Source organism: Quercus lobata, chromosome 7, assembly GCF_001633185.2.
Source record: "Quercus lobata isolate SW786 chromosome 7, ValleyOak3.0 Primary Assembly, whole genome shotgun sequence".
In the NCBI taxonomy this organism is placed as follows: Eukaryota; Viridiplantae; Streptophyta; class Magnoliopsida; order Fagales; family Fagaceae; genus Quercus; species Quercus lobata.
The window spans coordinates 2,857,221-2,883,488 of NC_044910.1; the positions used below are offsets into that span (position 1 = coordinate 2,857,221).

At 34.8% G+C, this 26,268-nt stretch overlaps 1 long non-coding RNA gene across 2 annotated transcripts in view; it reads right to left on the minus strand.

The window, feature by feature from the left end:
- Positions 1 to 948: 948 nt before the first annotated feature.
- LOC115953004 overlaps positions 949 to 26,268 on the minus strand; it is a 62,653-nt gene continuing 37,333 nt past the window's right edge. Inside the window, exons 1-3 of one of the 2 annotated variants that reach the window (XR_004083613.1) lie at positions 1,438 to 1,518; positions 1,212 to 1,329; positions 949 to 1,078 (exon numbers count right to left, since the gene is read on the minus strand). This is a non-coding gene — a long non-coding RNA (uncharacterized LOC115953004). Of the gene's footprint in view, positions 1,079 to 1,211; positions 1,330 to 1,437; positions 1,519 to 26,268 lie in introns of those variants that run through there. The other variant, XR_004083614.1, reaches the window with a different exon arrangement.

A 26,268-nucleotide genomic window follows, 5' to 3' on the forward strand; every position in this document is an offset into this window, starting at 1 on the left:
GAGAAGCAATGCGCCTATTTCCATAAAAAACCTACAAAAAAAAGAAGTTACACTTCACAAATGATTCCATCTCAACATCTAATGAAAAAGGACACAAATACATTGTTACTTCTTTTCAAAAACTTAAAAAGAAATATATTCATAAGAAAAATAATAATTGCTTTTATCGGTTACTTATCTAATACTACATTTCGCTTGCAACACTATGTGTAAATTTGCAAGTGTCGCTTAAAACTATGAATAAGGTTGAAGTTTCAGTTATTGAAAAGCATTGTTTGAAGTGTCTCTGATACCTCTTCGTCCTTCAACTTTTATACAAGGTAATCCATAATCTCCTACCGAATCACAGTATAAAATTTCAAACTAATTTGCTCAAAAAAAAAAAAAATTAAAAGTCATATTTTTTGGGGACAACCGTAAGCCCAGCTCTGCTTTACAATATAGAATGTTTAATTAGCAAAGGATTCTTCAGAAAATTAAGTGTCCTTCAAACAAAGATACCAAAATAAATAAGTTACAATAAAAGACACTATGAATAAAGAACAGCAAGATATTAAAAACCTCTAGACTTGTAAATACTGGGTTTCATATTATCACCCAAACAAATAATTAACTTGTTCCTTAATTCCTTAGAAAGAAAAACCAAGAAACAATAAGAGATAAAAAAATAAATTAATCACAAAAAAATGTCATTTCACATACAATGTTTCCTCAATTTAGTAATAAATATTGCCGCTACGAACTACTCCCATTGTCCTCCACAGTTAACCCTTGTTTTCTACAACCTCAGCCATTCCGATTTCGTTAATCCAATGAGCCCTGGATTTATCTTTCCTGAAAATTGTAGCCATAACCCAAAGCTAAACCCCCGGGGGGTGGGGGTGGGGTGGGGGATGAATATTTATAATATCATAAAGAATCAATTTTATGAAAAATTCTATGCCTAAACTGCAACTTGGATATAAACCCAGATGTAAAATGGAGTTCCTCATCATCCTCATATTTTGTATCTTGCAAATAGGCCTCAGTATTTATTGATCCTCCCGAAGAATTTTCCCAATCCACAGCCTCCATTATGCTACTTATCCAAAAACAAAAAACAAAATAATAAAAAAATATTCACACCTATGTTAAGCCCATTTCATTACTTGAAAAAATGCATATAAGAAAACTGCAACAAAGAGTTCAGTTTCCTTAACAAACATACTCACCAAAACAGACCTTGGTACAGCCTCAAATCACTTTGAATGCCAACTGTTCAACTCCTTTCTTTTACTTGGTTGTTGGTAGTGGCTCTAGCTTCTTCTGTTCCGGTCTAAGGAATGAATCCTGCAATTTGAAATATGTGAAAGAAATTTAATACAAATCACAAATGGTCAGCACAATTTACTTATCAAAAAAGAAAAAAACAAGTGGTCAGCTTAATTAAAACGCCACCTAGCATAAATAAAGTGACAACAACTAAAATGAGCATGTAGACATAGGTGAACTTCACAGGATAGAGATTTCAATTATGATGCAATGGGAATAAAATTTTAAGATTTTTAAACATTGGTAAGGAGTCACAACAAATAATTACTGTTACGAGGAAATACAATATACTTAGAGCATCCGTAGCAGCCGTGCTAAATATTATGTCATTTTACCACATCAAAAGTCTACTTTATTATTTTACCATATTATTTTACAACATCTCATTTATCAGATGTTCTATATTTTTACCACTTTATTTAAATATTATATTTTAATTCTTATTTTATCCTTTCTTTATAATTTGCTCCAACGGTAACATTTCCACTCTCTATCAAATTTCAACGGTAACATTTCAAACAAAACTCTTAATTATTTTTTTTTTTGGTAGAAACCGGCCAGCCTGCCTGGGCTTCAAACAAAACTATTATTTTATTATTTTTTTTTTTTTAAGAAACCGACCAGCCTGCACGGAGACAAAAACAACCAGAGGACGCCGATAGAACAGAGAGGAAGCGAACCAAAAGGGGAAAAAAAAAACCAGACCCACAACCCAAAGGCCTACGCCCACGCCGATCACAATCAGAAAATAAAATCAGACCCACAACCAAACCCACAATCGGAAATCAATCGTTGGAATCAAGCTCTGTTTTGGCTCCGTTGGAATCAACCTTATGCAACCTTTTGGCTCCGTTTCGCGCTTCAAACAACCAGAGGATGCCGATAGAACAGAGAGGAAGCGAACCAAAAGGGGAAAAAAAAAAACTAGACCCACAACCCAAAGGCCTACGCCCACGCCGATCACAATCGGAAAATAAAATCAGACCCACAACCAAACCCACAATCGGAAATCAATCGTTGGAATCAAGCTCTGTTTTGGCTCCGTTGGAATCAACCTTATGCAACCTTTTGGCTCCGTTTCGCTTTTGAGTCGTTTTTCATCAAGCTCCAGCTGGACTGAAAGTTCCTTTGAGATCAATGTGCTGCTGGAATCTTCGGCGGAAGCACAAACATCCCTTTCAGATTTGCGAGCAAGCACAACCAAAACGGAGACTCAGAACCAGACCGACGCCGGTAGAACAGAGGACAGAGCGAACCAAAAGGGGAAAAAACAAACCGGATCAGTGATGGTTAGATCAGTGATGGAGATGGACAGAGCGAAACTGATGGTGAGCTGAAGGAGATGGAGCAACGGGGAAGAGGGAAGAAGAAAAAGAATGGGAGAGTGGAGATGGAGATGGAGATGGAGGCGGTGAGCTGAAGGAGAAATGAAAGAGAAATGAGGGTTGAAAGAGAAATAAAAAATAATAAAACCAATATACCACAGTCGATCCGTACAATTGTATATTTGTGATTTTACTGTAGCACGTTGTAAAAAATTTAACATATACAACATCTGATAATTGGGCTTAAAATGGGTTTGGTGTGCTAAATGTGCCAAAATTTTGGCATTTGGCACATTTAGCACATCTGCTGTGGGTGCTCTTATCTATGATCAAATGACACCTTCATCCTAAATTCATCTTTTTAGAATTCCCCAACCAAAATACAGCTAAGGAAATTCATTCTAACCTCTTCTGGTCCCCCAACTGAAAATTTTGAAAATGGTTGGGGAACATAGCTAAAGAAAAAAACTTGTATTACAAATTTTTCCAATAAAAAAATGCATCAAAATACACTATTGGACCCTAAAGTTTAGTCTAGGAGCAATGTTAGAGCATCTCTAATAGATTAAGCAAATTTTTGTACGGTTTGGAAAATGAATAGTGACTTTTATCTTTTAGTTACCCACTTTTTTAAATATACTTTCCAACAGATTCTCTATCTCATTTAAATATTATTTTTTATTCATTATTTATTCTTTTTTTAACAACTACATATCTTCCAACATTTTTTTATTCAATACTTGATTATTATAATAGGAAAAAAAAAAAAGCATTTGAAGAATGAATAGTAGCCCATCAAACTTGATGAGCTACTGTTCATGAGCAAAAAACAATTTTAGATATAGAGAATCCATTAGAGACTATTTTTATGGTGTCATTCTCTATTATAAAGATTTTTATACATTTAGCTACACCATTGGAGATGCTCTTAGGTTGTGTTTGTTTTGGGTGAAAATCACTTTCGGAAATGCTTTTCTGTAAATGCGGGTGTTTGGTGGCGCATGGAAAATAAATTTTCTGGAAATGCTTTTCAGTTGACCGAGTGTTCAGGTGTAAAATAATTTCCGTTTTTATTTTACCTTCAAATATCATTTTCCGGAAAATAGAGAGAGAGTTGAGTGAGAGTGAGATCGCGCCCGCGGGCAGAGAGAGAGAGAGAGAGAGAGAGAGAAAGAGAGCGGAAGAAGAGACCGAACCCAGAAATCGACTCTAACGAACCCAGAAAACCCAAGACCGAGCTCGTTCGTCGAGCAATGCCCAAACCCATTCGTCAAACCTAGAAAACCCATTCGTCAAACCCAGAAAACCCATTCGATCGCACCATCTCAAACCCTCACACCGCCGATCGCACCACTGGCGAGATCGATCGCACCGTCTCAGACCCTCATCGCGCCGATCGCACCATTGGCGAGATCGTCGCACCCCAGCACCGATCCACCCAAAACCGATCGTTCTCGTCGCACCCCAAAACCGATCATTCTCGTGCTTTTGTCCTCGACCCAGCTTCGTCGTCCTCGACCCAGATTCGTCGCCCCCGACCCAGCTTCGTCGTCCCCATTCATTGAACCCAGTCGCCTCTCTCTCTCTCTCTCAATTTGACCGGATTTGATGATTTTTTTTTTTTGTTGGGATTTGTTTCTTTTGTGTTTATTTACTGAGAAGTGATATTAATATTTGTTTGAAAGCTGAGAAAATGTGAGAAACATGATAAAAATGGGTTTTCTAGAGCATTTTCAAGAATACAACTAAACATCAGAAAATATTTTCCAAAATATATTTTTGGAATGCAACCAAACACTTGAAAATATTTTCCTTTTCCGAAAATAGCATTTCCGGAAAATATTTATTTTCCGGAAAATATTTTACGGAAACCAAACACAGCCTAGTCTCAAAAGTTTAAAGTGGCTGGTTTTAGTCCCTAAAAATCTTAAAGTCATCGATTTTAGTCCCAAACACACTTAAAGTGATCTCCTTTAATCCCTTGGAGTGATGATGTCTCATTTTTTAGTTTGGTCAAGGCATCTAAGGAGTAAAAGTGATGGCTCTAAATTTAAAGGACCTAAATGTTCAGCTGAAACATATAACACCACATTAGCTAACCCAATGCATCTCATCAAATCACTAAGACATATAAATAGGTCACATAAAGAAGATAAATGAAAATGAAGCAAATCAAATTTTAAGCAGCAATGATAAGTTTCTTATCTTTTCCTAGTAAATTATCAGCAAACAGAGCCAATAATTATCCCAAATAAAATTTTAATCGAAACTCCAAAAGTTAAATGACCCAACTGGAATGAAATTCAAGGAAAATAAGGGAAACCCAGCAAAACAAAGATCTGGGTCTCACTGAAAAGGCTAAAGGGGAAAATTATAACCAAAGGGAAAAAAAATGGAAATCCAGTTGAGATTATGAAAATGTAACTTGCTAATTAGCAATTATGAAAGTTGAGATTTAAATTAAGAAGCAAATATAAATGAATTTTGCTGAGTTAGGAGATTGTTAAACTCATAGCTCATGTTGTTGCCAAATTTGCTGCTTCTTTTGAAGTTATTTTCTGTTGTAATGACCTGCTCCTATATTGTTAATAAAAGTTTCAGTTTATCAAAACATTCATGAGTCCAAATTCTCCTCACCCACCTGTATATAATTCTTTTTTAAATATATATATATATATAAATAAATCTTTATGAATAAAGAAAATGAGAAAATAATTTAAAATAAGATACAGATATAGTATTCAGTTACATTGAACCATTCAAAATAACGACATACATTCATTTTTAGATACATATCACTATTGTGATGACCCCAGCCAAGTCCATGATTTTATAGGTAATCCCCTAGTCTGTGACAATATGTGCTAAAGCCTCTTGGTGGGCCTTTGTCGGCAAAGCACAAAGTAAGCCGAATTGTCATATACAGACAGATCACAGCTATGAACTATAATTGGAGATGAATTTAAGACCCACTCCTAGCACACCCATTAGCCACCTATTTGTAGAGGAATTAGTTGCTTGCACGCAAGTGTTATGGGCCTTACAGCTAATCAGCATATATAGACACTGGGGAATGGGGAGGGTGAGACTGATTGACTCGTTACTATTATGATGATCGTACTTTGCACATTTTATGTGTCTTGTAATCAACTAAAAGTGTCAGGGTTGATTAATGATTTTAATATGCTCACTGCATGTTTAATGCATCCAAAAGAAAATGGCATAAAATACCTCTATTTTTCAGGCAACCTGTTTTTTTTGTTGAGTTTGTAGTACAACTTTCTTTTGTTGGAGACTTGGAGTTACTTTTCCTACCTTCTATCGTATGGATCAGCTATCCACGTGAAATTAATAACATTATCGCATAACTTTCTCTTCCCTTTCGTTCCCAACCACAAAAACAAAGTTATCCACGTGAAATTAATAATATTATCGCATGACTTTCTCTTCCCCTTTGTTCCCAACCATAAAATAGAGTGACACGTCCTAGACATGGCAAATGGGTGAGTCAGGTCCGGTTTGGATCAGGTTAATTGGATTGTGGGTCAGATCAAGTAAACCAATATTTTTCACGTGATTTTTTTTTTTAATAAAAAAAAATTTTTTATAAAGAAAACGTGTATTTGCTATTTGAAAAGTCATGCAGCAAATTACTTCATATAAAATGCATTACTTTAAATTTCCCACTCACATCAACAATGAGCTTAGCTTAACAAATTAATAATTGTTCAATAATTTTAAAATCATACAAATCCCAACGTTACTAACCAAAACAAAATAGCACAAAAGATATGTAAAACAAATACACAAGTTTTATTTCTACAAAATATCAACATTCCAAAACATAAAACAAAATTACAAATGCATTATTGGATAACTAATTTGACAAAGAATAAAAGCATATAAGAAATTTATAATTTTGAAAACTAATTTTAAAATCTATTATTAATTGTGGTTGACACTTTCTTTCAATTTGAGAATATATGTTAAAATTTGATTGTTTACTTATTTATACACGGTCTCTTTAATGAATATTATGTCAATGTTAAGCAACATACACTCTAAAAAATATCATAATTTATTTTGAAAATCCGTTTATTTTAGACATGAATTGTTAAAAAATTGGCCTAAACATTCATAATTTATGCTAGTTTCATTGAAACTTTGGTTTCAGTTTTTTCACACTTATGAATGTTTCTCATATATGTTTATAATTTTAAATATATGTTTTTAATTCTACTATAACCTGATTATCTTGGAATGTACTTTGTTATTTAATATCTAAAAATCTTTATTCATTACAAAATGTCTCAACCATTCATTTTTCAATTCATTTGCATGCAGTTAAATAAAGATCTTAATTGTTTCCTTAAAGTTAACAATAAAAAATTAAATCAATATTGTCATTATTTTATATTATTTTATCTACCAAAAAAATAATTTTAAAAAATGACTTGGTTCACGGGTTAGGTCGTGAGTCGGGTCGGGTTAACTCTTTTTGAACCAAGTGGGTTCAGATTGGATCGGAAAATCCTGACCGGTTTTGCTGGATACGTGTAGGTTTTATATGGTGAAGAACTGTTCAAGTTATACTTTTCCAAACGCTTAAAATATATAAATAAATAAATATATTTATATATATCTCAAATGCTTCTTAGCCTTAAGCCTTGTAGACTCTAGTCGCCGCAGCATGGACAAATCTAAAAAAAATAGTCTCAGTGGATACCCTTTTGTCTGCCGAGTCATTTGATAAATGTGATCTTATCATGTCAGAGTTGAGTTGATATAAAGATCAAAGCTTACCATCAGCAAAATAAAAAAGCTTACCTACTTTTTCTTTCGGCCATGAACTAGATCCCACCTTCAAACTATTATATCACATCCGCCATTTATACGTGACTTTGTAATAAAGTACATATATTAGCAATTTAGTTTTTGCATTACTTCAATATATTATATGTAGGTTTATAACACAAAGTCCCAATTATATGTAGGTTTATTTTTTTATTTTATCTTGGATTCTTTTGGTAAAAGTAGGGCTGTTTATTTTTTATATTCACGTATGTGGTTATGGGATGATAAGAAATTTAATTCACAATCAAGTTACTTTTCCTTGAAGTAGATAATAGGAGGTTCAACGGGTTATTTTATTATTTTTTTTTTTTTTAAGTATTGACAGTCAAATTCTACGAGCTCTACCACATAGATTTAACCTAAAAACTCTACCCGAATTTTTAGTTCTTTCTCTTCTAATCTCGATTGTGCATATCATAGAGAACTAGGCGTCCATGAAATCTCCACTGTGTAGAGAACTGGTTGTTTAGAGGCACGCCCAATTTACACTAATATTTTTTACTTTTGGTCAAGTAGTTCATTATGAATAGTAGATAAAATTATATGGGGATCCATATTAAAAAATCCACCACTGAACACGATCAACCACATAAATAAATGTAAAAAAGTTGATGAAAATTCGATATACCAAACATAAACTGCACTGTGAAATTGCAGTGCCAAAACTTCTTGATTATTTAACTGGAACATATATACGTTGCAGGCTCGTAATCCCAAAGAGAATAGGCCTTGCCGTTGAGTTGCGTAGTAAAATCTTATTGGTCACTTTGAGAGAACTTTCTTTAAAAAATAAGCCAATTACAAGGATTTGTGTTAAAGTGCTAGTCAAAAAGAATCCTTGTCGACCAACCCGCAAATAAACCCCACAAGTTTTAAACTTTATCAACATGCTCCGTTGTCTGCCGTCAGCTTTTCCTTCTATTTGATGTGAAATCAAAACAAAGGACTTTGTGCGGCTTGTCATCTCTTCATTTCATTATCAAATCCTTCTTGCAGCCAGAGTGATCTGCTTCCCGAGCACCACAGAAAAAATGTGGATCACAAGCTAACTCAATTTGCCGTCACTCAAGAAGGTTGTGGAGTGTTAACGCGTAATCGACTATAGGCCTTAAGACTCATTTTATTTACTTGTATATTACACATTTTTACTGTACACTCTACTTCCTATATAAAGACATTTATGTATATTTTATTATTTGAAAAATACAATACATTCATTCAGTATTTCTAACATAATATTAGATCCACTTTGTTTAAAAGCAATCTTTGTCTTCTTCAGTGTTTCTTTGCTACGTTCATCTCTTTGGCTTCCAACTACTGTCGTCAAAAGTCTCCAATATAGTCATGCCACCGTTAAAATTCGCATTAACACTGTAAGACTATTGCGTTCTTCAAACCACTGTCACGGAGTCAAACTTCATTTAAGAGATCTTCTCAACCTTATCAAATTTCAAGCTTTCATCAAGTTTTCATCTTGAGTTTGAGAGAAGGTGTTAGAAATATATTAGCTCATTAACATAGGTTAAAGCCGAATTTCACTTTGTGTGCAAACCAAGTATCTTACTTGTACTAAAAGTCTATTAGTTTAGGGTTTAGTCTACTATATATACCCATGTTATGGTTCATTATAACATAAGTTTTGTACTACACTCTTATTTAATAAAGATATAGCCTTTAAGGATTTCTTCCGTGGACGTAAGTTGTAACGCTGAACCACATAACTCTCATGTTTTTGTGTTCCAATTTTATGCTTCCATTTTCCGCACCTATTCAACTATATTCAATATGAAATATATCATAGCTAATATTTAACAATAAATATGAGCTCTCTTGTGGTGGTGTGGATATAGGTTTTAGTTATTGAACCACGTTAATTGTGTCTGTTCTTTCTTTCTCATACTTTATTTCTATCACATACTATTTCAAATTTTGACACCTATAATTTCAAAGAATGGAGTTGCAAGCATCTTGCAACTCCATTAATGACCATTTCATATAATTTTTTTTTAATAATTATTTCATATATATTCTTTTTAATTAATGATTGTTGGTTGATATAACTTTTTTTTGATGATTGTTGGTTGATATAATATTCCCACTAAGAACAAAACAATGTATTTCTTGGTGAAACTAATAGAATCTTTACATCTACGACATAAGAGAATGCGGTGGATTCTGCTTCATTGAGTCACAAGACAGTATAAATTCTCATGATTAATGATGGACTCAAGTGACAAAAATATTATTTTAAAATTATCATATTAATATAAGGTGAAAAATATTTAGATTATGCTAAAAATAATATTATTCACAATCCATTTGTTATTGATTTTTACAGGTTTCCATTATTGATAACTTGTCCTTTTGTGAATAATTTTGTGTACATGTACTTTGACTGAAAATTTTTTGTAACTCAATCATTGTTCATTCTCCTGAGGATACGTAAAAACTTAGAAGTGCTACGCTATCTTTACAAACCGTGGACCAACTAGCTAGATTTTGACAAAATGGGATGCAATAACATCAATCTAAAGTCCATTGTTTTGTTCATATTGTATCTTTTTATCTTAATTGGATGAGAGAGCGAGATTCATGCATATCCAAACGTATATCTGTACATATTATGAGATTCATGCATGTCTGCAACAACGACAAATTTTTTGATAAGACAGAGTCGAATTATTATGAGATTCATATATTGTGAAGGGAAGTTATATAAACCATTTGCATTAGATAATTTTCGTTTGACAGAATTTTTTTTATGCAATTTAAAATTCAAAATGATAGAGCAACACGTTTATAGTTTGATTGGCATCTATCTCGTTCAAAGTCCTGTGTTGCGAGTTCAACCAGCCTTCGATGATGTCAATGATTCAATGAATTTTTCTAATAAGTCATAGCGTATGGGTATTTCGTTGCAATAAAGTTATTCAAAAGCAATCATAATTCACAGATCATGGTCCATGAACCAAGTTAATTCCTCACAAGCATATATCAGTAAGATATAATATGATAGAAATTTTAATAGTAAATATGTTAATATATATATATATATATATAATAAAATATAAGATATAAAAGTTTTGATACAAGTAGGTTCCAATTAGTTCAACTTTTTTTTTTTTTTTTTTGTTGGAACTAATTAGCTTAACTAGTAAAATCTCTTATAGTTAAGTAAAAAATCTTGGGTTTAATCCCTGTTTACACCAAATATCGATTGGTGTCTTGGTCAGATGATAATGTGTAAAAAGAAAAAAAAATTGGTACAAACAATGAGTACCTAGCCCAATTCTGTGTGTTCAATGTATCTTTTCTCTTAACAAAAACAAATCTTAACAAAAACAAATTTAATTTTAACAATAAAAAGAAATCACATATCTATATGTTAATTTGGGAGGAGAGAAAGGAATAAAATGAAAATGAATGGAAAGAATAATTTTATAATATTCTTTCATTCCCTTATTTGGGAGATTTAATGCATTGAATGAAAAGTTTAAGTATGAGAAATAGAATGAGTAGGAGAGAACACTTATTCCTCCATATTCCCTTAAAATCTCAAATTTTCATTTTCTCCCAAAATTGGGAGGAATTGAAAGGAATATAATTAGATTTAATGAACTTTTTTTTTTTTACTAAAACTCCCAAAATACCCTTATATATTTAGCCGTTTATTTTAAAATAATGGTCTAATAGTAATATTGGTATAAAACGATTGCATTCTTTTCACTCTATGTTACTCCCAAATGAGGTTACTTACCTCCATTCATTAATTTCCATTCATTTAATTTAAAATATCCAAAGAATGTTACTGTCAATCACTCTTCACTTCTACGGGTCAAATGGACTCTTCAAGGGTGTGGGAGCGTGTGACAAGAGTGATTACTGATGAGATGAATGTCTTACTAAACCCAAATTTTGAAGCACATGAAGTGGAAGTGGCCTTGCAACAAATGGCTTCCCTTAAAGCCCCTAGTCGAAATGGAATGCTATCATTATTCTACCAACACTTTTGGGGTACAGTTAGTCAGGATGTTACTTCCTCCATTCTCACATAGCTAAACTCAGGTACATTGCCTAATCTCTTAATCATACTTTTATCACATTGATCCCTAAATTAACTCCCCTGAACATGCCCACCAATTTCGCCCTATCAGCTTGTGTAACGTGTTGTATAAAATTTTCTCAAAAGTTTTGGCCAACCGTTTAAAAAAAAAAATTACCTTCCATCATTATAGAACACCAATTTGCCTTTACCAAAGATAAACTAATTTCTGATAATATAATGATGGCATTTGAGACTTTACATTGTTTGCAAAGATATAAATTTGGTTCCCATGGCTATATGACAATAAAACTTGATATGAGTAAGGCATGGCCTTTTTTGGAAGGACTTGTGAGGAAGATGGGGTTCAATGAAGGATGGATAAATATGATAATGTTGTGTGTAAAAATTGTTACTTATTCAGTTTTGGTGAACGGAGAACCGTGTGGAATGATTCACCCAAGTGGTATTAGGCAAGGCGACCCTATTTCCCCTTTCCTTTTTTTGCTTTGTACAGAAGGGTTGAATGGGTTGATCAAAAAAGCAGAAAGGGATGGGGATATCCATGGCTTCTCACTATGTAGAAGAGGCCCAAAACTAACACATTTGCTTTTTACAAATGATAGTCTCCTTTTTTGCAAGGCAACAATGGAGGAGTGTGGCAAGGTGTTGGATATTTTGAATGGCTATGAAGAAGCTTCCGGCCAAAAAATAAATAGGAGCAAGATGGCACCATTCTTTAGCAAAGCAACCGAGGGTGCTATAAAGAACCAAATCAAAGGAGCTTGGGTTGTACCAAAAATTATGCAATATGAAAAATAATTGGGTCTACCATCCTTTGTGAGGGGAGGAAAACAAGACAGCTTCAACTACATTAAGGAGCAGGTGTGGCAAAAAATTCAAGGATGGGAAGGGAAATTACTCTCACAAGCAAGAAGGGAGGTGTTGATAAAATCAGTCATCCAAGCCATTCCCATATATACTATGGAATGTTTCAAAATTTCAATGGGTCTTTGCAATGAGATTGAGGCTATGATTAAGAAGTTTTGGTAGGAACAACGAGGTGATCGAAGGAAGATCCATTGGATTAAATGGGATGACTTGACTAAGGCCAAAGGAGTGGGTGGCATAGGCTTTAGAGAGTTAGCAAAGTTCAATGACTCATTACTAGCAAAGCAAGCATGGCGCCTTTTGCATAATCAAAACTCCCTTTTCTACAAAGTCTTCAAGGTTCACTTTTTTCCAAATACAACTATTTTGGAGGCCAAGGATTCAAGATTGGGATCCTATGCGTGGAAGAGTATACTTACAGGGAGGGATGTTATTCAAAGAAGGGCCAGTTGGAGAGTTGGTGATGGAAAAAAAAAAATCAAAATTTGGCAAGATCATTGACTGCAAAGAAGCACCCTCCACATGTGACATCCTATCCAGTGGCAAAATTTGAAAATTCTACGGTGGAGATCCTTATCGACCCAAGTAAGAGGCAATGGAATGTGGAAATGATAGACAGGTTGTTCAACACAGAGGAAGCAGAGCTGATCAAGTCAATTCCATTAAGTCGTGAAGCATCAGAGGACATATTGTTCTGGCCACACCTAAGTAACGGACAGAATAGTTGCAAAACTAGGTACAGGTTCTTGAAAAAGGAACAGGAGCTGAATGGTGATCAACAAGTGACTACAAATGATGAGAAGCAGCTGTGGAGAGGAGTGTGGTCCATGCGTGTTCCTCCCAAGGTGAAAGCACTGCTATGGCATGCTTGTTGTAAGGCTATGCCTACGAAGAATGCGTTGTTCTGCCGTACCATCTCAGCGGATCCATTTTGTGTCAGATGCCATGCCTCCACAAAAAGCTCCTTGCACGCTTTGTGGTCTTGCCCTAACTAGATTTGGTGTGGTCGGATATGGAGCTGTTGAATTTTCGTGCTTCAGTCCAGTTCGTGACCTTCAAAGAACTATTATTGTGGTTAATTAAAAACAACCATCAACTTGAGATCTTCGCAATCACGTCTTGGACAATCTAGAATCAGCGGAATCGGGTACACCTTAATCAACCCGCAAATTCACTCCATCAGATTCCTCACATCGCAAAGATGTGGTTAGCTAATTACCATGCTAGGCAAGTTACTCCAAATACAACAGTGCAGCAAGCTCACCGTCCCAAAATTCATTGGAGGCCACCACCATCAGAGCTCTTCAAAATAAACTTTGATGGTGCAGTCCTTCCTCATGAAAAAAAGTCAGGCATAGGCATTGTTATTAGAGACCAACAAGGCTTAGTGATTGCGTCATGCTTAAAACTGGTCCACCAGGAACTAGGCAGTGATGATATTGAGGCGATGGCTGCGAGTTGGGTTCTTTCTTTTGCACTAGAAGTGGGAGTGAAATGGGCTGTCTTGGAGGGAGACTCATTGACTGTCATTCAAGGGATAATGGAGGAAAAAAGGCTGCTGGTACCACTAGGTTTGCTCTTTGAGGATGCCAAACAGTTGTCTCAACGTTTCAATGAATTACGTTACTATCATACAAAGAGGGATTGTAACACTTAAGCTCATAGTCTAGCTAGATATGTCGTTGGCATTCTAGATTTTTTAGTTTGGATGGAGGAGGTTCCTCCTCAATTTCACGTTGTACTTCAAGCCGATTTACTAGGCTTATCTAAAATAATGAGTCTTTGAGAATCAAAGTTTTTTTTTTTTTTGTTAATAAATAAGTTTTATCCATAAAATTACATAGATTAAAATATATATTATTGAAAATGGAACTCCACCATTATGAGCATAATACATTTTGAAATTTAAACTCCAAAATATTGTAAGTATTTTTGGATTGTGTCAATAGCTAGTATATAAATAAAGGCTACAAAATCAATAGCCCACCAGCTTATTTATTGAATGGTTGTGTCCATACTTAGCTAGTATATAAGGGCCACAAATGCAAATAGGGAATGAGCACTTAACCATAAATATTGTTAAAACTAGATTTTGCAATAAAATGTGAAAGTTCAAATAGTGTATAAAACACTATAAACGTTTAGACCCCTAATAACAAAATTACCAATTCAAACTTTATGGCAAATAATAAGTGTGCATAACATGAATAAGCTTAATACAAAATTGATAAACAATCTAAACCAAATAAAATCACATCCACAGTAGAAATTAAATGGCAAAGATTATGGAAAGAGAGATGCAAATACAAGGACAACACATAATGTGTTATCGAAGAGGAAACCGAAGTCCTAGGCGTAAAACCTCTCCGCCACCCTCCAAGCCGTAAGTAATCTACTAGAAAATGTAATTGGAATACATGAACAGCAATAGACCCTCCAAGCCTAATCTACCCAGTGTACCTAAACCCTTTAAGCTTTTTGCTCCAACGAGGTTACGCCAAACCTATTTCTTTTCTAGCTTCCCGGATTTCGCTACTTGACCATAGCATCAACCAATGTGAAATTGGTTCCTTCCTAACTGCTTCCCAAAGCACCAAATAGCCATCTCACAGAAATGGATATGATGAGAAAAGGTTTTGGTAATAAGCCTTTCAAGGATTTAACAATGGGGAGGAAGAGAGTTAAGGAATTTGAAAAGTCTCTTAATGAAGATTGGGAATGAATCAATCTTGTTTTTCTCTAAGGTTTCTCTCTCAAAATTCTCTCTGGAAGCTCCCTTTTTTCCGTGGGTAAAAAGTGTATTTATACTAGGATGAGAATGGAATGTAAAGAGTCAAGTTTTTCAAAACAGGGTTGGCTCGCGACTTGGCCTCGCAGCTTGACTGAGTCGCGAGTTCCAACCTCGAGGTAATTGAATGGCTAGTTGTCCTATTTTGTCTTGTAGTGCTCCAACTGGCATGACGCTTCAACTTCTAGCATGCCTGACACATGTGCAACTTCTGGCAGCTTGCTGCCATGAGTCACCCGTGAGATCCAGTCAAAAGTCCCTATTTTTTCTTGCACACTCTTGAGCATTTCTTCACACTATCTCACTCACTACCCTTACAAGAATCCCACTTAAATACAAGGTTACTAATTGCTGAAATACAAGCAAATTTGACACTGAATAAAGCCAACAAGATAGTTGATTAAATTGAACCTCACAATCTCTCCCTTTGGCTATTCCATGACAAAATCCTTAAACAGACTTTAGACTTAACATGTGAGTTAGGAACAATTGAACATAACTCACTCACACCTAACTCTAGAAACTGTAAAACTCTTGAATCATATGAACATAAATCTCCTGAAACACAACAATACATCATGATCATTATATGCAGAAAAGTATTAAATACATATGAAGCAGGCATGATGTGATCAAGCAAAGATAGAGTTAAGAAACAAATCATGACTTGATCAAACAAGCAATCACTACAAGATAGTGACCACAATACTCATTCACACTTGGAATGAACACTTGGACATACAAGCTAATAAGATCAATGCAAATCACTTGCATGTCCAACACTCAACCAATGCATAATACACTAAGTATATGCATCTAGGAACAATCCTACAAGGGCACAAGAGTGACAGTACTAAAAGGAAAATGCATGACATTTAGTTAGAAGTATTGATTTAACAAAGTATAAAAGCTGCATAAAGCATGGTACAAACCATAAAGCATGATACAAACCATAAAGCCTACAAAATAGGAAAACAAACCCTAAAAGCTTACAAAAACAACATAGGTACAAACCACATTATATACTGAAAAACATCATTAATATATAAAAAAAATACCAAAGTTTCAAAACCATCCATGAGTTATGAGTTTAAACCAAACATTAACCATAACCATAGTGTATCAAACACATAATAACAACAATTATCCAAAACATAATACTATAACCATAAACATAAAAAAAGTAAACAAGATAAACATTGTTTTTGACTGCTCACCCTCAAATTAATACTCCTCCTCAAGAGCTGCTTCTCAAAAACTTCTCCCCCTTTTTGACCGGAATGGCCAAAGGGTCACTGCTCATGATGTGTGGTGATGCTGTCAAATTTTGCTGAGAGAACATCAAGCCAGTCTTGCATGGCTGCCATCCTCTCAGACTACTCGGTTTGGACCTCTCTGAGTCCATTAAGTCTTTCTAGGATGACCTGAAATGCATCTGGAGGTATATCTGAAGAAGTTGATGCTCTAGTCCTCTTGCCTCTCCTTCTGGGTGTTGAAGTTGATGTCTAACCTGCTGCCTCTGCCTCAGTCTCCATTAGGTCACCCTCTCCTTCATCACCTTCATCTTCTTCACCTAGAAGGCGAACACTTATCTTCTTGAAGGTTTGCTTGTTAATGGCTGAAGGTGTAGACATAGGACTGATGTCTTGAGGGATTGCAACACCCTTCTTTCTGAAAATCCTCATGAGTAGGCTAAGAAAGATCAACTTAGGCCTAGAAGTGGTTCTAGTCTCATCCACAATAGTATCAAATATGTGGGAGCTAATATCAATGAATGTCTTTTCCTTGAGCTCCATCAGAAAAATTGGTCTGGCATTGTTAATTGTAGTCAACTTCTTTATAGGATACAGGTTAAATATCATGATAATAGTGAGACACCTCATGTCCACTGGAAAGGCTGTGGTATTTAGGCATCTCCCCTCTCTCTGTCCACCAATCCTCTGCTGTACAGTTTCTATAGAAAGCATCCTATCCTTATAGTTGATGAAATCATGATCTTCTAACCCTTCAAAACCTAGCACATCATCAATGTCATGTGCATCTAAGGTGAATTATGTTCCTCTAACCCAACAGCTCAACTCATCTTCCCTTATCACAGCATTTGAGTAAAACTCCCTAATTAAGGGTTCACACATAGCTGGTAAATCATTTAGCAGCTTTTCCCATCCTCTCCCCTCAAAACAATTTGGAATAAAGGTGTCTCTCAAATCCTCCAAATCCACATACCTTTCTTGTATGATGCCTGCTCTTAAGAAAAAATTCTTGTACTTCTCAAAATGGGGAACAAACCTAAACAGATTATAGTCCATTTTCATTCTCTTATCTGCTTTCTTGGCAGGTGTTTTCTTCTTTGGGGATGAAGGAGCCATCTGTAGACAAGCAGAAAAGGCCACAACAACAAAGCACAATACATGTATACTAAAAAAAATCAGTACTCTGTTAGTGTCATAAAGAAATAAGCATAGAGCAACAAGACCAAAGATAGCTTAAAGTCAGGTATAGAGGAAATGGCTCAAATCATAAACCAACAACTCAAATGAGTGTACCCATTGGTAGAAACTCAAGAACAGACAATATTTTATAGAAAAGTTCTAATGTTGCATAGTATAACATCACCCAAAGGGCAAACATATGTCAATGAGACATATCTTGATGAGTATGAAATGACTCAAAATACTCAAAACAGAAGCACACACAAGATATACTAACACAGAATCAAATCAATATATCCCAACAAACAAAACTCAATCATTTTGAATCAACTAAACAAAGTGAGTTCAAACAAAATGGGTATAAGTCAGTCAACAAACCCTACGCATAAAGTAAGACAAATGATAATGAACAAATCTAGCAACCTAACCAAGTTCACATAAACCAAGAGCCTCAACAAGCCATACATGGACAAAACTCAACATTGAATCACCAACCCATCGCAAATCAGAATATCAACTCATAGAATCAAGAGGGAAATGCTCAAAACAAGAAATACTAAGTGAGAAAGTGAGAACCCATACCTTTTTCTTGAGGATTTTGAGTTGAGATGATGCAAAAATGGAGTTTGTAGAGAGTGACATAGAGTGTTTGGGTTAGTTTCAGTTGAGAGAGAAAGTGAATAGTCATAAAAGGTTCGAGGGAAAAATGAACACCTTTTAAAAACAGACCAACTTTTGCCAAACACGCGTTTTTCGCGACTAAGGTAAGTCACCAGAAAGTCGCCAGTTTCACCTGCCAAAACACTTCAAGCCAAAAGTTTTGAAAAAATTTGCTAAGTGTATTTCGCGACTAGAAGTCTCACTAGCGAGGGAGTCGCGAGCTGAGCCACAAAAATCTCTGTGTACCCCTCGCGATCGGACCTTCCACTCGCGAACAAGTCGCCAAAATCGACCTGCGAGAACGCAACTGTGACATGCGACTTATCTGACCCGCGACTGAGTTGCCAAAATAGTGCAACACTGTTTTTGAAATTTTCAGTTTTTGTAAAAAAAAAAAAACTTTCCAAAAACAACTAAAACACTCAAAAATCTTTTTGTGTTTGAATCAACAAAGATTGAGCATGTGAAAATACATTTTATCAAGTACAATCACACAAATGAATATGGCATTCTTTGAATATAAACTTGTGTGTTGTGTGTGGATATCAACAATGAGATAGTCCTTAGTTTAATGTGAAGTTTCAATGATCAATTCAACCAAGGCATACATAATTAGCACTAGATTATGTGACCCTTCTCAATTATAGAAGTATGCATATATGACCTCCCACAAGACTTGATTACATAACTTGGAGCTTTACATTTGGCTACAATTTCAATCATAACATTTGATCTTTTTGATCATTTTGAAACAATCACATCTCATTGTGAGAATGATGTTTGATATTTCCCCTTGATGAGATAGCTTTTGGCTTTTTGAAAAATCACAAACTTTATTTTTGGTCGCTTTCCCTTTTTCCTAGTCGAATACTAGTATGTGCACAAGCTTTTGCAACTCAATATCTCTTTACATTTGGAAATTTACATTTGGTGAGCTCTTTTTAGCAAAAAAAAAAGTATGGGAAGATATATAGGCACAAGTCTATGCATGTCTCAAGATCAACATAACCACTCACTAATCATTCATGACAAGTGTGAAGATCTATTTACAACAGTCACATAGATTTCAAGATTTCTTCCACAGTGATAAGAGTGCAAAGGAACAAGCTATGCTCATAAATGCACAAAGCCATTAGCATAAAGGTACAAGGCAAAACAAGTTTTGAGACAAAACTCAACAATGTTAATCAAACTTTTTGATTTTCTACTTTTTATGTGGTTTTTGGATTTTTGACACATAAGAAGGAAAAGATTGATCAAAAGCAACATTAAAAAAAAATATGAATGAAAGTATACAAAAACAGACAAACAAATTTCAACCAACACAATCAATAATCAAACAACCAAACAAAGTCACAAAGCATAGGAAGTATTGATGCATGGACATGTTGTAATGCTTATACATGAATACCCTTTTTCACCCACACGTCACTTGCGTTTGGAGTGATTTTCTTATAGGATTAGGTACGGGAGTTAGGGCTTTCAAACCTTCGTGTGAAGCTTTCCAAGCAGTTGGCGAATGCACTAATCATCTTTATCACGTCCATCATTTCGAGATCACCATTTCGATCTCTTGATGGTTCACCATCCCAATTTCTCCTGACATTTCTAGGTCCTCGTGACCTTGAAGCAATTACACTATTCACTGCTCTCAGCTTTTGACAATTTGGTCGAGTATGCCCTTGAAGTCCGTAATGATGACACACATAGTTTGATCTAGGACCTCTTTGTGGTCGTGGACGAGAATTGGCTCGGGATTCAGACCTACCCACAAATTGATTACGGGAGTTGTTCAACATCCGTTGGTCCTCCACATTCCTCTTCTCCTCCATCTTGGGCTTCTCAACAGTAGGGCCAACTTCAAATGGCTCTTTGGCCTTTATAAACTTTACTTCTTTTGTGATATTTCCCGATAAGCTACTCCCTCCGGTATATCCCAACCTGGATTTGTCTAAAAAATGCTTTTGAGATGAAATAACATCATCTAGCTTCTTAGTGGAGACCGTCTCTATCTTAGTATTTGCTTGCACAACCTCTTACTCAAAAAATCTCACTTTTGTGTAGGCTTCTGACAGCTCACTATTCAGTGTCTCTATCTCACATTTGGCCTCCTTATAGTGAATTAGGATACTTTTATAGTCCTTTTCTGCCTTCTTCATCATTTTCACAGCTACCTTGGCCACCCTTGTGTACTCACCCGACTTCTCCAGGAGTGAGTTATAATTCTCTTGAAGATTGGCTGTGCTTTCAACTTCTTCTACATCTGATTTTTCAACAACTCCTAATGATTCTTCATCACTATGCTCTCCAAGCTCTTGTACAAGCAAATTCAACTCATCTGAAGACTTAACATGGGCAATAGTCATAAAAACAGAGTAATTCCCTTCTTCGTCACAACTTTTCTCAGAATCAGAGTTGGATGAAACCGAGTCACTCAGTGTCATGGCATACACCTTGCCTTTCGATTTCAAATAATTCGGACATTCTTTCTTAAAGCGTCCATGCCCGTTACAATCAAAACAAGTGACACCTTGTGTAGATTGGGATTCTTTTCTATCTTTCTTTTTTAATTCCCTTTTCTCCCTTCCTTAACTTTGGAATTTCCCTTTATCACCAAATTTACCTTTATTCTTGAATTTCAAGAATTTCCGGAAATTTTTCACAAGGTATGCAACATCTTTGTCAACCACATCCTCATCTAATGAGTCATGGACTTCCAACCTTTTATTAATGGTCTTAAGAGCAAGAGATTTGCTCTTCTATTGAGTGGGCAGCGATAATTCATAAGTCTGAAGAGAACCAATCAGCTTTTGGACTTTGATGTCATCAAAGTCCTTGCTCTCTTCAATTGTTGTCACTTTGGCACAAAAGCTTTCCGGCAATGACCGAAGGATCTTCCTTACTATTTTAGAATCCTCCGTTTTCTCCACTAAATTGAACTTGCTGACAACCATCTCATTCAGCTTGCTATAGAAAGAGTCAAATGACTCATCCTCACTCATTTTGAGCTCCTCAAACCGAGTGGTCAGCATCTGCAGCTTGGTGTCTTTCACTTTCTTCGTGCCTTCGTAGGTGGTCTCCAATATCTCACATGCTTTTTTGGCAATGGTAATGTGAGAAATCCTGTGAAACTCATCTAGAGACACACCACAAAAAATCACGTTAAGTGCTTTACTGTTAGCGTTAGATGCGACGAGTACTGCCTTATCCCATGTGGATTTGGCTACCTCAAGCCTGGTCCAACCTATATCAACAGCATCCCAAACTGATTCATCAATGGAACATAAAAATACTCTCATGCGAACCTTCCAAAATGCATAATTACTACCATTAAAATATGGAGGTGCATTTAGGGATTGAGACCGGTCCATCTCAATATGGGGTCAAGGATCACACTATGGTAATGAAACCAATAACAATGTACCTACTCTGATACCAAATGAAAGTTCAAATAGTGTATAAAACACTATGAATGTTTAGACCCCCAATAACAAAATTACTAATTCAAACTTTATGACAAACAATAAGTGTGCGAAACATGAATAAGCTTAATACAAAATTAATAAACAATCTAAGCCAAATAAAATCACATCCACAACAAAAATTAAATGGCAAAGATTAAGAGAAGAGAGATGCAAACACAAGGACAACACACGATGTGTTATCGAAAAGGAAACCAAAACTCTTGGCGTAAAACCTCTCCGCCGCCCTCCAAGCAGTAAGTAATCCACTAGAAAATGTAGTTGGGATACATGAACAGCAAGCCTAATCTACCCAGTGTATCTAAGCCCTCCAAGTTTCTTGCTCCAATGAGGTTACACCGAATTTATTTATTTTCTAGCTTCCCGGATTCCGCTACTTGACCATAACATCAACCAATATGAAATTGGTTCCTTCCTAATTGCTTCCTAAAGCACCAAACAGCCCTTTCACAAAAATGGATATGGTGAGAAAAGGTTTTGGTAATAAGCCTCTCAAGGATTCAACAATGGAGAGGAAGAGAGTTGAGAAATTTGAAAAGTATTTTAATGAAGATTAGGGATGAATCAATCTTACTTTTCTCTAGGGTTTCTCTTTCAAAATTTTCTCTGGAAGCTCCCTTTCTTTCATGGGTAAAAGGGGTATTTATACTAGGGTGAGAATGAAATGTGAAGAGTCAGGTTTTTCAAAACAGAGCTGGCTCGTGGCTTGGCCTCTCGGCTTGACTGAGTCGTGAGTTCCAACCGCAAGATAACTGAACAGCTTGTTGTCCTGTAGTGCTCCAGCTGGCATGACGCTTCAACTTCTGGCATGCCTGGCACGTGTGCAGCTTCTGGCGGCTTGTAGCCGCAAGTTACCCCCGAGATCTAGTCGCGAGTCTCTGTTTTTCTTGTACACTCTTAAGTATTTCTTCACACTATCTCACTCACTACCCTTACAAGAATCCCACCTAAATACATGGTTACTAATTGCTGAAATACAAGCAAATTTGGCATGAAATAAAGCCAACAAGATAGTTGATTAAATTCAACCTTGCAAAATGAAAGATTTTTTTTTCTATTAAAATCTTTGATCTTGTATAGTAAAAAATAAATTATTATGAAATTTAGTATAACATTAATTGTAGATAATTTAAGGGATTTAAAGAAACATTAAGTTTGTTTCACCAAAAAAAAAAAACACATTAAGTTTCATTTTGAAAGATTATAGAATATGTTAAAATATTTAAGGAATAATTGTTTTGTATCTATTATTTTAGTTAAAATTTTTCCATACTTCTTCTCAAAAAAAAAAAATCCATACTAAATATAAGCTTTTTTTTCTTTTTTTCTTTTTTTGAGAAACAAACACATACACACACAAGAAATGGGAGATTGGTTCTAATACAAAGGCACACCACAACTCCACTCAAAAGGCTTAGTAACTTTTAAAGGAGGATGGGGTTTTTTTTTTTTTTTGGTGTACTTATTTAGTTTTAATTTTAAGATATCTTTTAATTCTTGAATGGTTTTTTTTTTTTTTTTGTTTAACTTACTTCCAGTACTTTTTAAAAATAAATCTCTTTTTATTTTAATGAAAGACTGTCACATCACTCACTAATTAAATAAAATGTGGGAATTAAAACCTACTACTACTTATCATTGTATATTTAAAACAAAATGACATATATCTAGGTAAGCCTTTTTTTTTTTTTTTAAACCAAAATTTGGCCCCTTAAAAATAAATTCTAGTTCTGTTCGGACCGACTATAGATCTTTTACCAAAAAATAATAAAAGAAAAGATGCCATTATTTTAAATTCAAAGAAGACGTTAGAGATAATGTTAGGTAGTTCGATAGAGCATATAAATTATTTAACATTAGAAAAATCCCTGGGTTGATTTTTTTCCCCTAAGAAAGAATTAATTTTTGTAAGAATCGAAAGCTACAACCATCTTTCTTTGCCCTACCTTGAAGTGAAAGAAATGCAATATCTAGAGATCCTTGGGTTGTCGTTAAACGAAATATTTACCCTAATATATAATAACATAGACTTTTTCCATATAAATTATCTACAATATTTAATTTTTAATTTGATGATTGTATGATTGGATTTAGATTGTGATAGTATTGCATGCATGTGCATGAGTTGACACACGTATCGGATGTGTATTGAGTCAATTTGTAGTTTTGTACCATATAAATGATGGATACAATTTTCCTTTTAAACCAGTAAAATTAAATTTTTTCTAACTCATGATGTAGTTGTTAAAAAAAAATCATATATGTATATTGTAGAGATAAGGGCCCAGGATCATATGTTGGGCCTTGGGCTTAGTTCGAGGATGTTGAATGGTCTGAGAATGGCCTAATAATCATTAGGGGTTCCAATCCAAAGTCTTATAAATAAGGAAAGAATGGAGGATGGTTCGAGGAGGATATGATGAATGCAACTCAAATATCTATTCCAGTAATTAGAGTGATCCTCTAGAAAGCTCCATTGATAAGAACGTGCCGCTTGAACATACAGGAAAGAAGGAAACCCAAAAATATCTAAAGAAAAGCTACTACCGCTGCATTAAATGCATTGCAGCCGCATTTATGTAGAGAAGACCTCAGAACAGTATTGCCTTGGCTATCACGACTCACAGAGAGCTTAAGAGGGTGTCTAATGTGATCGGTACTCAAGTAAGGGCTTAAACGATCAACAAGTGTAGGATCAAGATGATCCAAAGGGAGCTATATAATATGATAGAACCTCCATGAGAGAAGGATCGGAAATTGAAAGAGAGAACATTGTCGTAATCTAAATTGTCTTCATATCCAGTTGTGATCAATTTATACAAGGTTATCTTCTCGGACTGAAAGTCTATTAATATTATTTGTATTTGATTGTCATTCAATTCAGTATTAGCCATTGTCCAACTCGTTAGGGCCTAGTTCTTTGACCCACTCTCTACAAATTTTATTGTACTGGGCTTATTAGGTCGAGATCCCATACATCTTGAGCTTAGACTGTAAATCTAGTCCTTACATATATTATTTAAATAAATTACATGACTCTTTAAATAAGTTATGTAACTAAAAATACACATGAAGGGTTGTATCCATCATCACATAGTAGTCTAGAATTTGAAGATAAAGTTTTTCTTGAAAAAAAAAAAAAAAACCTCCAACTTGACTAATATTTTTAGGTATATAGTATAAATGTGGCTAAAAGCCTAAAACCATCATGTGATTAGCAGTTTTTTGGATCATGACGGTATTGTAATATGAAATAATAATAAATAGATTTCTAATTCTCTGCTCACACCAAAAAATAATTACTATTTTGATCTGATGATAAAAGAGTAATCATCAAAAGCAGGTGTTATAAATTGGAACTAAAAAAAAAAAAAAAAACTCTTATACTCAAGAGCTAATGAAGGTGTGGACATCTCACTTAATTTGTTTAAACTGTTATATACAATTAGGGTTCGTCTAGTTGGGAGGATGGAAAAGTAAGAGGATAGAAAATAGAGGGAGGATGGAAAAGTTTTTAGTTTTCCTCATTTGTGTTTGGTTAAGAGGGTGGAAAAGTGGAGGGATAGAAAACATTTTGGTTTGGTTGAAAATAAGGTTTGTATAAATTTACCATCATGTTCTACTTAAATAAAACAAAAAATAATACATTATACTTTAAAAAAATTTGTGTATAGATGAAAGTGGACGTTTCAAAAAATAGCATAAGAAATCATCCAAAAGTGTTTTCTTAAAAAAATAATAAAAATTAAAATTAAGAAAAAAAAAAAAAAAAAAAGGAAAAGAAGAAGAACCCACCACTTAACAAAACCAAAGAAAGAAAAAAAAAAAAAAACAAAAAAACAAAAAACCAACGTTACAAAGGAAAAGTTAAAAAAAAGTTAATTAGAGGTGGGGGCAGTTTTGTCCAAATATTTTTCCCACTTTTACTCCAATTTAGAGAGATTGTATTTTGAAGGGGGAGGAGAGAAAACTTGTGGGCCCCACCTTATTTTCCTCTCCCTATTCTCCATCCTCCCTGTTTTCACCCCAACCAAACATACCCTTAAAAATTACAATAATGTAACATTATAATGTAATGTAATATTAAGTGAACTAAATGCCCCCTTAAAGGATTGGCATAATCTAAAGGCAATTTGGCAAAAATAGTTTACATGGCATCCAAACACCCCCCCCCCCCCCCCCCCAAAAAAAAAAAAAAAAGCATGTTTTGCCGCGAAAGCTCCACACACCATGGCTAGATTCTAGGGGGAAAACCTGAAACTCTCAGCCATACAGGTACTTTTTTCCTTTAATAATGACACCAACAAATTAACCGTATGTGACGGCAAACAAAGATCCAAAAAAAAAAAAAAAGTAAGCTTCTTTCTTCTATATCATAAGCTTTAGCTTGGTCCATTTGGATACAACTTATTTGGCTGAAAACTGAAACCACTGTAGCAAAGTAATTTTTAGAGAAAATTACAGATTACCTATATGTGGTTTG